This window comes from Emys orbicularis, chromosome 3, assembly GCF_028017835.1.
Source record: "Emys orbicularis isolate rEmyOrb1 chromosome 3, rEmyOrb1.hap1, whole genome shotgun sequence".
Lineage (NCBI taxonomy): Eukaryota > Metazoa > Chordata > Testudines > Emydidae > Emys > Emys orbicularis.
Window position 1 is genome coordinate 176,494,132 of NC_088685.1, and position 12,705 is coordinate 176,506,836.

Here is a 12,705-nt window from a genome sequence, read left to right on the forward strand (position 1 = left end):
CTTCTGGATGGCACAGGGCCTGACCATTTCAACATAGATGCAAGAATGGGCTCATATGGTTGCTCCTGCCCCCTGCAGTCATTGGTGGCAGCTTCCAGCTGCTCTCTCAACTCTCGTGTGTGCAGGGTGTATTCCCAATGGTAAATTGGCATACATGTATGTGATTTGTAAAGATCTGTCATGAGGCTCTCCAGTTCAGTCTAGCATAAGAGAGAGATGGGTGCAAGCCACAAAATTAGGATCTGGAATTCGAATCCACCCAAAACTTGGTGCATACAGAGCTGGAGCTTTGGTGTGGCTCATTATAAATAAGTGGACTATTTTTGCAAAATTTGAATCCATATCAAAACACAAATTTCACAACTCCTCCAAATTATTTGTCTGTTTGGGTCCCAGTGCAATGAATTCAGCTAAAAAGTTGTCCTTTCCTGAAAGAAAGGTTTACATATTATGATGAATCTGATGGAAATCTTTGTTAGGGTACAGCAGTCCTGCCTGTGGGCCTCCAGGGATTGTTAACACGTTTTTAGCTATCTCACCAGTAAAGTGGATCAAATTAAACTTTTACCAGACACATATCAATTACTGTCTGTACAAGGAGAGAATGAGGGCTATATTTATCTCATCTCCTGAAGGACTCCCAGTGGAAATATCATGGACGTTTATGAAATCCTTACAAAGGATCCAGCAGAGGGTAAAAGAAGGGGAGAGAGAGGGTGGATAAAGTTTGTTGGCATCAACCATGGCTATTTTGATGGTGAAGTAATTTAATTCCTAGATTGTTCCCGGATATTTTTTTAGGTAAGTCATGCTCTTGCCAGCTGTTAATCCTGCAGAGAGTGATTTTCTTCATCTGATATTAACTTATATCTTTATTTTTCTTTTAGTTTGTACTTGTTGATGATATGCCACTGAGATCTTTTTTTTTTCTTCTTTTTTTTTTGTTTTGATTAGCAAAGGGTGTTCTTAGGATCAGCTCTGGTAATGGTTTTTAAAGTCTGCGACTTTTCAAATGTACACAAACTATACTTCAGTGCCAAGCAACAGAACATACAGAATTAATGTCACTGTCTCAGCTTAGATCTTAGGCTTTTAAAAACACATTGAATCATCACTTCATATTACATGGGGGACTGGGACAAAGAGAAGGGCTCAGTTCTACGATGTGGTTGTGGAATGTATGATGTATGGTGCAGTTCTGAAGCGGGGGGGGGGGGGGAGTTAGTTTTAAGCAGTGGTCTCCAACCTTTTTACACACAAGATCACATTTTGAATTTAAGATCAATCCAGGATCTACCCTGCCCCTTCCCTGAGGCCCTTCCCTGTTCACTCCATTCCCTCCGTCGCTTGCTCTCCCCCACCCTTGCTCACTTTCACTGGGCTGGGGCAGGAGATTGGGGTGCAGGAGGGGTGAGGGGTGTGGGCTCTGGGAGGGAGTTTGGGTGCAAGAGGGGGCTCTGAGCTGGGGCAGAGTATTGGGGTGAAGGAGGGGATGAGGGGTGCAGGCTCTGGAAGGGTGTTTGGGTACAGGGTGCAGGCTCAGGGCTGGGGCAGGGGATTGGGGTGCAGGAGGGGGTGAGGGGTGCGGTCTCTGGGCTGGGGTTGGGGTGCAGGTTCGGGGAGGGAATTTGGGTGCGGGCTCAGGGCTGGGGCAGGGGGTTCAGGTGTGGGAGGGGGTGCACAGTCTGGGAGGGAGTTTGGGTGCAGGAGGGGGCTCTGGGCTTGGGCAGGTGTCCAGGAGGGGGTGCGAGGTGCCTCCAGCTGGGAGGCGTTTACCACAGGTGGTTCCTCATCAGTGGCGCGGCGCAGCGCAGTGCAGCTAAGGCAGGCTCCCTGCTTGCCCTGGCCCCACGCTGCTCCCGGAAGCAGCTGATATGTCTCTGTGGCCCCGGGGAGGGGGCCAGGTGGCTCTGCACGCTCCTGCTGCCCCCGCCCCCGCAGCGCCAACTCTGCAGCTTCCATTGGCCAGGAACTGCGGCCAATAGGAGCTGCAGGGGGCAGTGCTTGCGGGCGTGGAGATGCGCTGCCTCCCTCCTCCCGGGCCACAAGCACCACCCCCGAAGCTTCCACTGGCCACAGTTCCCAGCCAATGGGAGCTGCGGAGTTGGCATTGGGGGAGGGGGCAGAGGGCAGTGGCAGCGCGTAGAGCTTCCTGTCCCCTCCCCCTGGAGGCCACAGATGGTGCAGAGATATGCCAGCCACTGCCGGGAATGGCATGGGTCCAGGGCAGGCACGTAGCCTGCCTTAGCCCTGCTGCACCGCCGGACTTTTAGCATCTGGAGATCGCGATCGACTGGCAGAGGCTCCAGGATTGACCAGTCCATCATGATCAACCGGTTGGTGACCACTGGTTTTAAGTCATCTCTGTCCCCCCAATCCTAGGGCCATCTGTTAGAGAGGGTTGCTGGGTTTTTAATTGGGAGGGATGGGAGGGTAGAGGAGGTGATGAATGGGAATGGCGGAGTTGGGACATAATGGAGGAGGAGGTCAGGCTAGATAATTGATTCCTTATAGCCTTAGAATCCCTGAAAAGAAGACAAAGGACAATCTCAGTTCATCACCTGCTTAGCCATGGTCCGTCTGCTGGGTTTTCTTGGCATCAAGGCAGAGGCAGTATTAGCAAAAGCCACTAATAAAACAATAACTCCTCAGTTGTTGGAATGACAGAGTCAAAGAGCCATTATGTGTGAGCGCAGAGCAGCTAGTATCCATCAGCCATTGCTCGTTCTTCTGATCCCAAGATCTGCTGACATCTAGTTCTTGACTAGGAAATGTTCATATTTTCTCTGCTATTGCAAAATTAACTTATTTTCACTGTTTTCGTAAAAAAAAAAAAAATCTAGAATTTTCATTTAGTGAGAAGAAAACAAATGACTTAGCTATGGATAAAAACCAGGAACTCTGACTGAGAGTCAGGTACTTTGCCAGCTTGAAAAAATATAGCTTCATTGCCAAGGAAAAAGCAGCTCATTTATGAAAGTGAGAAGAAAGGGATGGGGGTGGAGGGAAGTATTAAATTGGATGCAAAGTGTAATTTTGGCCAGCATGCAACTTACACCTTAACATTGTTTGCAACCAATTTTAGCATTTTGATAATGTCAGCTGTTACCTTGATCATCAGTTATATGTCTTGGATGTCTTCTCCACCCCAAAAGAGAGAAAACTACTTGGTACTTTTTTTCATGAATTACATATAAAACACTCGTTTAGCCAAACACAGCTTGATACTATATCCTGAAGGTGGAAAACTCAGGATTAAAAGGTGCTAATATTACTCACCCATCATTTGAATTACCACATGGGTTTTATTTTTTGTTTAAAAATTATGAGCTTTTAATATATGGGGAATGGTTCCATTAATTAGCACTGGCTAGGAAATGCCTTGTGAATTATTACATTTCTTCAGTCAAATGACATAAGTGGCTTGACTTCAACACCTGGCCTCTGCTTTTGCAAGAGCAAAGCTGATCCTGATGGATTGTGCAGTGAAAGCTCTAACAATGTTATATATGCAGCGATTAGGGCTGATCGCCTGGACCCATGGCAAAGTTACCATTGAATTCACCCTCAAATTTTCAAAGTGTGTGTCTGTACCTGCCAAGTTTGGGCATATGCATATGTATGTTTTTCATACAGTTGAAGGCCAGAAGGGATCCGTAGAACATTTAGTCCAAACTGCTGTATATCACAGGCCACTGAATTTCACCCAGATAACTCTGTGCTAAGTTCAAAGACTTGAGCTAGAGTAAAACACTTTGGTCCTCAGGAGTCTAAACTATGTGCCAAAACATAGAAGAGACTCTGAGGTGTCATCAATTCTCCAGGCCCCTGCAAAGACAGAACATTGATTAGGTGAGAGATTCTCAATAATTCCAGGAGGGTAACTATGCCCCAGGTTGCAAAGAAAGTTAAAAAAACACCCATGGTCCCTGTCTGGGCAGAAATTCCTTCCCAACACCCAATCTGGTGATTAATATGACCCTGAACCCGTGAGCAAGACACACCAGCCAGGCATCTAGAAAGAGGATACTCTGTACCATCTTAGAACATTGGTCCACTTCCTCTGCTGTTTTGTCTCTAGCTGTGAACAATCTCTGGTGCTCCAGAGGAAGGCAGCCCTGCCATCCCGCATGTGCACTGGGGAAAATAATTCCCTCCTGAAAATGAAGGCAACTGGCTGAAGCTTTGGAGCATGAGATTTATTCATAGTCATTATCTTAATACAGAGCTGCAAGTGTTATAAGCATGCTGAGGGAAGGCAGGTAACCCTGTCCTCCCCATAGCCATGAAGGAAAGGGATTAACAGGGGGGATTACAAGGCTAGAAGAGCCACCATGACCATCAGAGCCAGATACCCTGCATGCACAAGCAATGGTATTTTTCTCCCAGAGGCTAGATTAATGCATCTTTTAAAAAGAAATCTAATCTTGGCTTGACGACTCCAAGAGATGGTGAATCCATCACCTCCCCTGGTAAGCTGTTCCAAAGTTTAATTGCCCGCTGCTAGAACATTGTATCTTATGTCAAGGTTGAATTTATCTAACTTCAACTTCCAGCCATTGGATTTTGTTATGCCATTATCAGCCAGGTTGGAAAAAGCCCCCACCCCATCAGATATCTTTCCCTTGTATAAGTACCTATATACAGTGATCTCTCAGCCTTGTCTTCCAAAAGCTGAATACCTGAGCTCCTTACGCTTCACATTATAAGGCTTGTTTTTCAGCCCTTGGATCATTTTTGTGGCCATCCTTTGACCTCTCTCCAGTATTTCCACATCCCTCTTGAAGTGTGGACACCAGAACTGGACACTGTGTTCTAGTAGTGGTCTTACCAGTGCTGAGTACTCAGTCAAAATCACTTTCCTACATCCAAAGATCGCATTAGCCCTTTTTGCTACAGCATTGTACTGAGGCGCATGTTGTGGTAATTATCCAGAACTTCTGAGCATTGCTCAACAGAAGAATAAAATGCAGTACAAATTAATACATTTTTTAAAACTTTTCCTAAACTGATGTGTTACATTGTGTGATAGACTAAACCATCACAGTTTCATTAAAGGCCACAATTAGTTACTTACTGGGCTGTTACCTAAGAGTGGCTGTTTAAAATGCTTAGTCAGACCATAGGCAAGAGTTTGAGAAAATGGAACACAAGGTGCACCTTGCGTTGGGTCTCAATTAAGTAAGTCAGTGAGAAGTGTTGGTAGCAGGTTTGAGATCACAGTGATGCAGCAATAATGGTTGAGGGAGTGCTTTGATTTCTAAGGGTTTAATTTTAAGTTTTTAATTTACCATTTGGGCAGAAACATCTGATGCTTGTTCCCTTCCAAACTGTAATTGCTTCAAGGAAACTTCTTTTTATAAAATTCCATTTAGTCATTTTTGAGAGATCAGAGCATGGGGGAAAAGAGTGACTTGCTTTAGTTAAAACATTTTGTATTGTTAGCTTCAAGACTTGCAGGAATCTGCTTTAGAGCAAGCCCTTGGTTCATCCCAGTGGATGTAATTTGGCCTCTGTTTCAAGTCATTCTCCTTTTGCACTTTGGGGAAGAGGGCCTGAGGAGAACCTTCCCTTGCCAGCCAGATATTATACCGTTGGCAAAGTACCATAGAGCACAAAAGGATTGCCCAACTAATGCACTGGTCCTGCAGGCTAACCTAGAGGGCATGTCTAGGTGGGTTGGAATCAGGATATTGTTAGGGCTTCTGCATGTCTCAGAAGAATGGCGTCCGTACTAATTATAACCAAAGACAAGAAATAATAAAACAATAGCCTCACCCCAAACTTTTAATTGAAACCTTCTTATTATCTAAACAGAGTAAACCTGTAACACTCATCCTTCCTTGCCCTATCACCACCAAGCGGCATCTTACACTTCACGTGACAAGTTGGGGTAACATCGGACCATGGCTCTTGTAGAGGGAAACTACTTGTCTTTGTGTGTCCTGTAAATTGCCTATCATGCTTCTATGCATTGTGAAGATATGAAATAATATTATGAATAATGATTCTAACTAAAGCAGTGTAATTAGTTTTACTGAAAACCCAAAAATATCTGAAAATGTTGCCAAACTTGCTAGATTATTTCTACTTGTGAAAATAAATAGGAAGAGTTAAAAGCAGACCCTCTTTCCACCTGATTAGTGACATGCATCATGTCTATTTCAAAACACTCTGCACCCTTAATAGAAAAATCCTTATATGCTCATGTCCACTACTTTTCTCTGTGGATGGAAGATACCAAATGTTCTGCAATTGGCTTCTCTAAATGCACTCATTGCTCAACAGGGAATTGGACAAATTAAATGGAGCTGAATTACACTTGGGTCTGAAGATGCCAACATCAGTTATTTCGTACCCAGACTTTCTTTTTATAGGTTTTTTTTAAAGCTCTCTTAATGATTCTGGAGTCTATAAAAACAAATGACCACAAATTACTTTTACAAATGGCTTTTTAATGCTTAATGACCCTATTAGAAAAATGTCAGATCCTTTTGGAATAAAGCATTTGAACTATCCAGCAAGCACATTGCCTAACTTATGGGTAATTCAAAAAACATAATGAAAGGAATGTTTTTTGCAAAGCGGTTATATGAAACATGTTGGTTTTATGCCCACCATTATAATATTTGACTCAACAATGCATTGTCTTAACCCAATTAGTTGATCCATCAGATGTGGAATTCTACACTTCAGAAGGCAAGACAAACAAGTCAGCAGTACATATGAAACAAACAAGTAGCATAGTTGGGGATGTTTTCACAGCCAAGTGACTGACATAGAATACCTAGGACCATACATTCTGGCCCCAGAGCACAGTCTGAGTCAAATAAACTGCTGAGCTAGGGAGGTTGGGGTGGTGTGACTTGAGGAGGAAGAGACGTATGGTTCCAGAGTCACTACTAAACGTCAGATACGCAGCAGTACCAGCTGAGGTTAGGTTTACTCAGAGATCCCCAGGATGGATGCCAGTATCTTGAGGCACAGGCTGCTGCTGTGGCGCTGTGCTGGCTGGTGCAAATTCCCAACATCCTGCTCTACCTTTGCCATTTGACCCTTATCAGAGCCCACTGAAGTCAGTGGAAAGGCTCCAGGTAACTTCAATGACTTTGGATGAAGCCCCTGGTGCAGCAAAACCACACCTGCCCTGTAACATTCAGGGTCTTCTGTGACCGAGGAAAGGTGTGGTGTCTGGATTTTCCCCTTTACCACCCCAAAAGTCAAAAGCACTTTTTGTTCTAAATCTATAATCTGATTGGGGCATTTTCCTGTTTTTGTGCTTATGCCCCAGGTAAGTGGGCACCATACAGGGGAGCTATGCAAGGGTTGGGGGTGGGGGAGATTGATATCACCACTAAGCTGGAGGCCGCACATGAGGCATCAAGCAGTCTGTCCAAGTGGATCCCACATTGCTGTATATCCACTTGCTGGGCCTGTGTTCAGCCCCCCCATCCTCCCTTCACAGGCCTGCTGTGAAGGCTGCTGTGGAAATCTCCACACAGCAGAACTACACTGGGTCCGGCTGTGCTTGACACCTTCCATAGTTTATCTGTGACCTGCAGAATGTGGCCCTATAGGAGCTAATATTTGCACAACGCTATGGATGATTTAAAAAGTGGAAAATATCCTATATTGTACAATATTGAACTTTTATTCGTTTATCCTTCTGTTTTTATGCTGTCTTTCAAACCTGCAAGTCCAGTAAAAACCTGGAAAACCCCACCTGCAGAGCAAAGTATCCTGCCCTAACTAAAAATGAGTGGAGAGGATGAATCAGTCTCATATGTTTATAGTCTTTTTGGAAAGCTTAATCACACTGACTTGCTATTACTTAGAAATAGGTCTTTTTCTGCTTTAGTGCTGTAGCTGGCATGCTTGAAAACACAGGGCTAAAAATGATGGGGGGCAAAGTATCCTTTGCCTTCCACCTCCAAGTTCCAAAATCCCATTCTCCAGTTCCTGTTTTTGCTTTGGCTCACAGAGCTTTTCATAAAGTCAAAATTCCCCCAATGCAAAATGACTGCTATTTTCCATTATACCATTTTTAAACTGTCTGCTTAAGTACAAGGCAAGACCAGACCACTCAGAAATGATGATATAAGAAACACAAGCCTCTTTTTCTCACTCATGTCCAGATGATGCAGACGGATACTCAGCCAAACTCAAAGGAGCAAGATGAGCCAGATGTTGAGTGTATAGGGCTTTGTTTGCCAACCTCCAAGTCTCTGGTGAACATCTCATTGCAGCTCTGATGGCTGTATCCGCTACCATTCCACTTCATGTTGGCTTATTTAAATTTACAGCTTTTAAAATGAGAAAGGGGAAAAAAGAGCATATGTTAATGTAGAAAACTTTTGCATTGTCTTCCAGCTATATCTGCAATAACCATGAAACAATAAACAACCAGCTGATTCAGCATAGTGCCAGCAAGGGAAATATTTCTTGCCAGAACTTTTTATTAGCTGTGCTCCAGTGTTTATAAAGTAGATCACTTGTTATATGTTGTGTGTGTTGGCTTTATGATTGTTCCAGGGAGATTTACATGTACATCTAGGGAGCCATTCTCCTATTCATGTCGCTGAGATTTATGTATATGAAAAAAGAGACCCTCAGACTCTAGCTGATTTAAAAAAAAATCCTGAAACTGGTGCTTTGTGCTCCTGCGTTGAAGTAATTAAGTATTTTTACCCTTTATTGCACTGCAAACTCCTCGGATTGGTTTTAACAATTGGAATTTCTCTCAGTTTTTCTTGCTGGGTGAGCCATGTGCAGAGTAACAGAAATGTACTCAAATACTCAGCAAATCACAGCTTCTGACTCACTTTTCTGCCTCCACTGTAAACAACTGGCTCAGACGTTCCCTTGTCCCAGCTGACCGCAGGTACTCAACCCAAAAACATGTCTTCTATAAATTTAACCATCATGTCAAGCATGGTGAATCGGTCCTGCTGCTTAGCTTTGTGCTATCCTACGTTCAGACAGATAGCAATGAAACATGAGCTATGATCTGAGTGCCACAATCAGGGCTGATTCATTTCATGTGGGGCCTCATTCTCACCTTATACTAGTGTAATTTTATTGACTTTAGTGGCGCTACTCCTGGAGTTAGATTCTGTGCCGCCTGAGAGGTAGAGCACAGGAGCTGCAGGCCAAGAGGGCTTTAAGTCACCTATTGTCACCTGGATTCTGCTTGTGCTGGGGGCTGATGTGACCTCTAGTATACGTTAGATTGGAATTTTCAGAAGACTTCAGGGCCTAAAATTAGGGTCAGATTTTCAAAAGAGCTCAATGATTGGCTACAAGCTGCGTGCTAAGCTCTTTTGAAAATACGCCCCTTAGAGTAACCTTAGAGGTTGCTCTAATGTATGGCATCCTCCTGACAGCTCCTCTTTTGGCTGTTCTGTGGCTGAGAATTGCTTTTGCACTCTGCACCCTGGCCACTTCCCCTTATGCCCCCAGCATGCATCTACACTGGGGTGCTGCAAGTGGATGGAGTGGCAGCACAGGGCTATAGAAAGCATCTCTGTGCTGCTCCTTACTGTTGTAGGGGACTTCCAAGCTAGGGCAGATTCTGTACGCCACCTGGAAGAATGTGAAACTAGGAGCAGGGGTAGCTTCTTTAATTTAGTCACAATGATTAGTCGCCCTTACACCTAGGGTGACCAGATGTCCTGATTTTATAGGGACAGTCCTGATTTTTGGGTCTTTTTCTTATATAGGCTCCTATTACCCCCCACCCCCGTCCCGATTTTTCACATTTGCTGTCTGGTCACCCTACTTACACCAATGTTGTGTCAGTACAACTGACAAAGGATAGGAACTTGCATCTATGCACAACTACTGCCCCTTTCCTGCCTGCAGCTTCCCCTTCTGCCCCAGAGCTGACACAGCTGCATTAGCAAAGAATTGCACTGTCACTCAAATTGTCTCACATACAATGATTATTGTTTCTGGCATCCAAGAAAAAGAAAAAAAAAACACTGTCTTCCTGGACTGGCATCCAGCGTTCCAACTGAATGGTCAGTGGCACTGGGGCAGATCAACTCATCATCTTGAATCTCTGCCCCTCCTGGCTGGTGAAAACCAGTGTGGAATGCCTCTGTCCGTTGCTGATAGGGAGTGTGAATGCCTTCCTAAGGGAGGGTAAGTTGCCAGCAATTCTCTGAAAATGCAGTGGTTTGGCTCTTGCAGGAGAAACCATCACCAAGACTAATGTCCTCTTCATCTGAATCACCAAGGCTACCTGTGACCAGCTACACAAGCTGCACTCACCTGAAACGCTTAAGCTAACTGTCCCAGAGCAAAGCAACAGAGGGTCCTGTGGCACCTTTAAGACTAACAGAAGTACTGGGAGCATAAGCTTTCGTGGGTAAGAACCTCACTTGTCCCAGAGAAGTGGCTTTAGAGAATTAGGGTCAGCACTTCCTTGGTAGCAGGTCCTGGCTTCTGGAATTCACTCCTGTGAGAAATATGTGTCAGCCTGAGACTGGAAACACTCAGAAATAGTGTAAGAGGCACCTCTTTGTGCAAGCTTTTTACTAAATGCCAGTTCCAAAGGAAACATTTATTGCCTCTCTTCTGGAAAGCCATGGTGTTATGTGGATTCCTGGGGTTTTGCTTGAGAAAGGTTATTGCTCGTAATCTACACCATATAAAGCACACTCAGATAACCTGGTAATGCCATTAATACCTACATTAATGTACACACTCCCAGGATCTGACTAAGACAGATTTCCCCTTTCCTCTGTGATACAAGGAGGAGGGTATGGAAGCACTCGGTGTCCAGGTGTACGAACCACTGGCACAACGCAGAAACGGCACCATTCTGCAGCTAGCTAGACCCTCAACCCACGCCGCTTCCAGCAGCTCCCATTGGCCTGGAGCAGCGAACCGCGGCCAGTGGGAGCTGTGATCAGCTGGACCTGTGGACGGGGCAGGTAAACAAACCTGCACAAGCGGCGTCCCAAGTTTGGGAAACACTGCTCTAATGAAATGTATCCCTCTCACATCACTATGCATTCTTCAGTACCCAGTAGCACACATCTTTCCTCTACTGCCCAGACTACTTGCTTTGGAAATGCATTCTCCTCTGTCTTGCATCTCAACATCAACTTCAGCTAGTACATGACAGGTATTCCTGCCATGGTGCACACCCCTCCTTTCTCCCACACTTCCCTTAAACGCTGCATTCAAAAGCAATTTGCAAAGCAGATGCCACCTTTACTGAAGGTTTCCATCAGTGGCTAGAGGAGCAAATTCATAGTCTGAGATCAATAATAGAGTACTGTATATTTTGCTGGGATCAAGTAGATATTTCAAGAGCCAGTTTTGCATTGGGTTATATGGAGTGTGTCCAAGACTTATGCTGCTCCTGAAGCGCGTACATGGTAACTGCAGGAGTGACCACCTTCTAGACGTGGTGCAATGGCCAGTGTAGTCACAGGTGGAGGGACTAGCGTCCCCTTCACATGTAATCTTACTAGTGTCATAGCTGCAGTTTATTTGTTTGGAAATTCCCCAGCTAGGGTGTGTGAGATGCTATTATGGAAATACATGATCCTGGTTCAACAAAGGCCCAGCAGTTGTTTGTTCCTATAGACCCGAATGTCACACCACTGAAGTCATTGGGAGCTTTGTCGCTGAATTCAATGAGCACAGGATCAGGCCAATAGTCCCCCAGTCAGCAGCCCTTACCAGAGCTTTCAGTGAGACTACTTTATGTGAGTAAATGCCACAAAATATAAGGGTCACAGAATTGTGCCTGTAGTATTTGCAGTGTGTCCAACCTGCCCCAGAGAATCCCTGGACCCAATTCACCACAGGTACTGCTTCATTAAAGTATCTGGAGTCACACCTGCCTCAACCAGTGACGAAGCTGATCCCCAAGATTGCCACTACCTCATGCCCAGCTTGGATGGTACAAGGGAGAATGAGCAGGTGGCGCCAGTGGCTTGTATTGTATCCTGGAGTAAAAACTGCTGTATGCACACAGTACCTGAGAAAAAACACCTCTGCAGAAAGTATAAGCAAAAAGCCATTTGCTCAGTTGCAGCTGAGACTTGTTCAGTACAGTGAGGCCTGTGGTCTACTGTCAGGGAGCCCATTATGGCCTTCTCTTCACGCCTATTTTATTTTAGTGATGCTTTGTCTAAATTCAGTTAATTGCCAGTAAATATATAATTATGGGCTATTATGACATCTGCCTAACACTGAAAAAAATCATCTTGACTAGTTAGTTTGGCAAGGTTATAAGCAATTGAAAATAGGTCCTTAAAATGGGCCATGTTGGGCAACCTTAACTACACGTGGTGCTACCAACTCTGCCTATAATATCAATATAAGTTACAAAGTAATGCAATCTATAGTTTAGATGATCAAAGACATTCTCTATATATCAGCTTTTGAAAAGAACTTGCCAGGGTTTCATTTTGTATAGTAAATAGAATGTATCATTTCTTGTTCCTGTTGTGACAATAAATTTATGGAGTGCGTTCCCATCTGATCCTTTCTGTTGAAAAAGGTTTGGATACCATGCAGGTTTCTTTAAAGAGAATATTGTCCTGGAAATGGAAATATTTTTACAGCATCCTTTCAACACTCAAGACAAAGGTCCCCCAAAGCATCCAGATGTAAATGAAGGCATTAAAGGTAGTTGACAGTTACAAAGGAGGAAATGACTGTGGTTGGTTCATGGTAGAGGAGAAA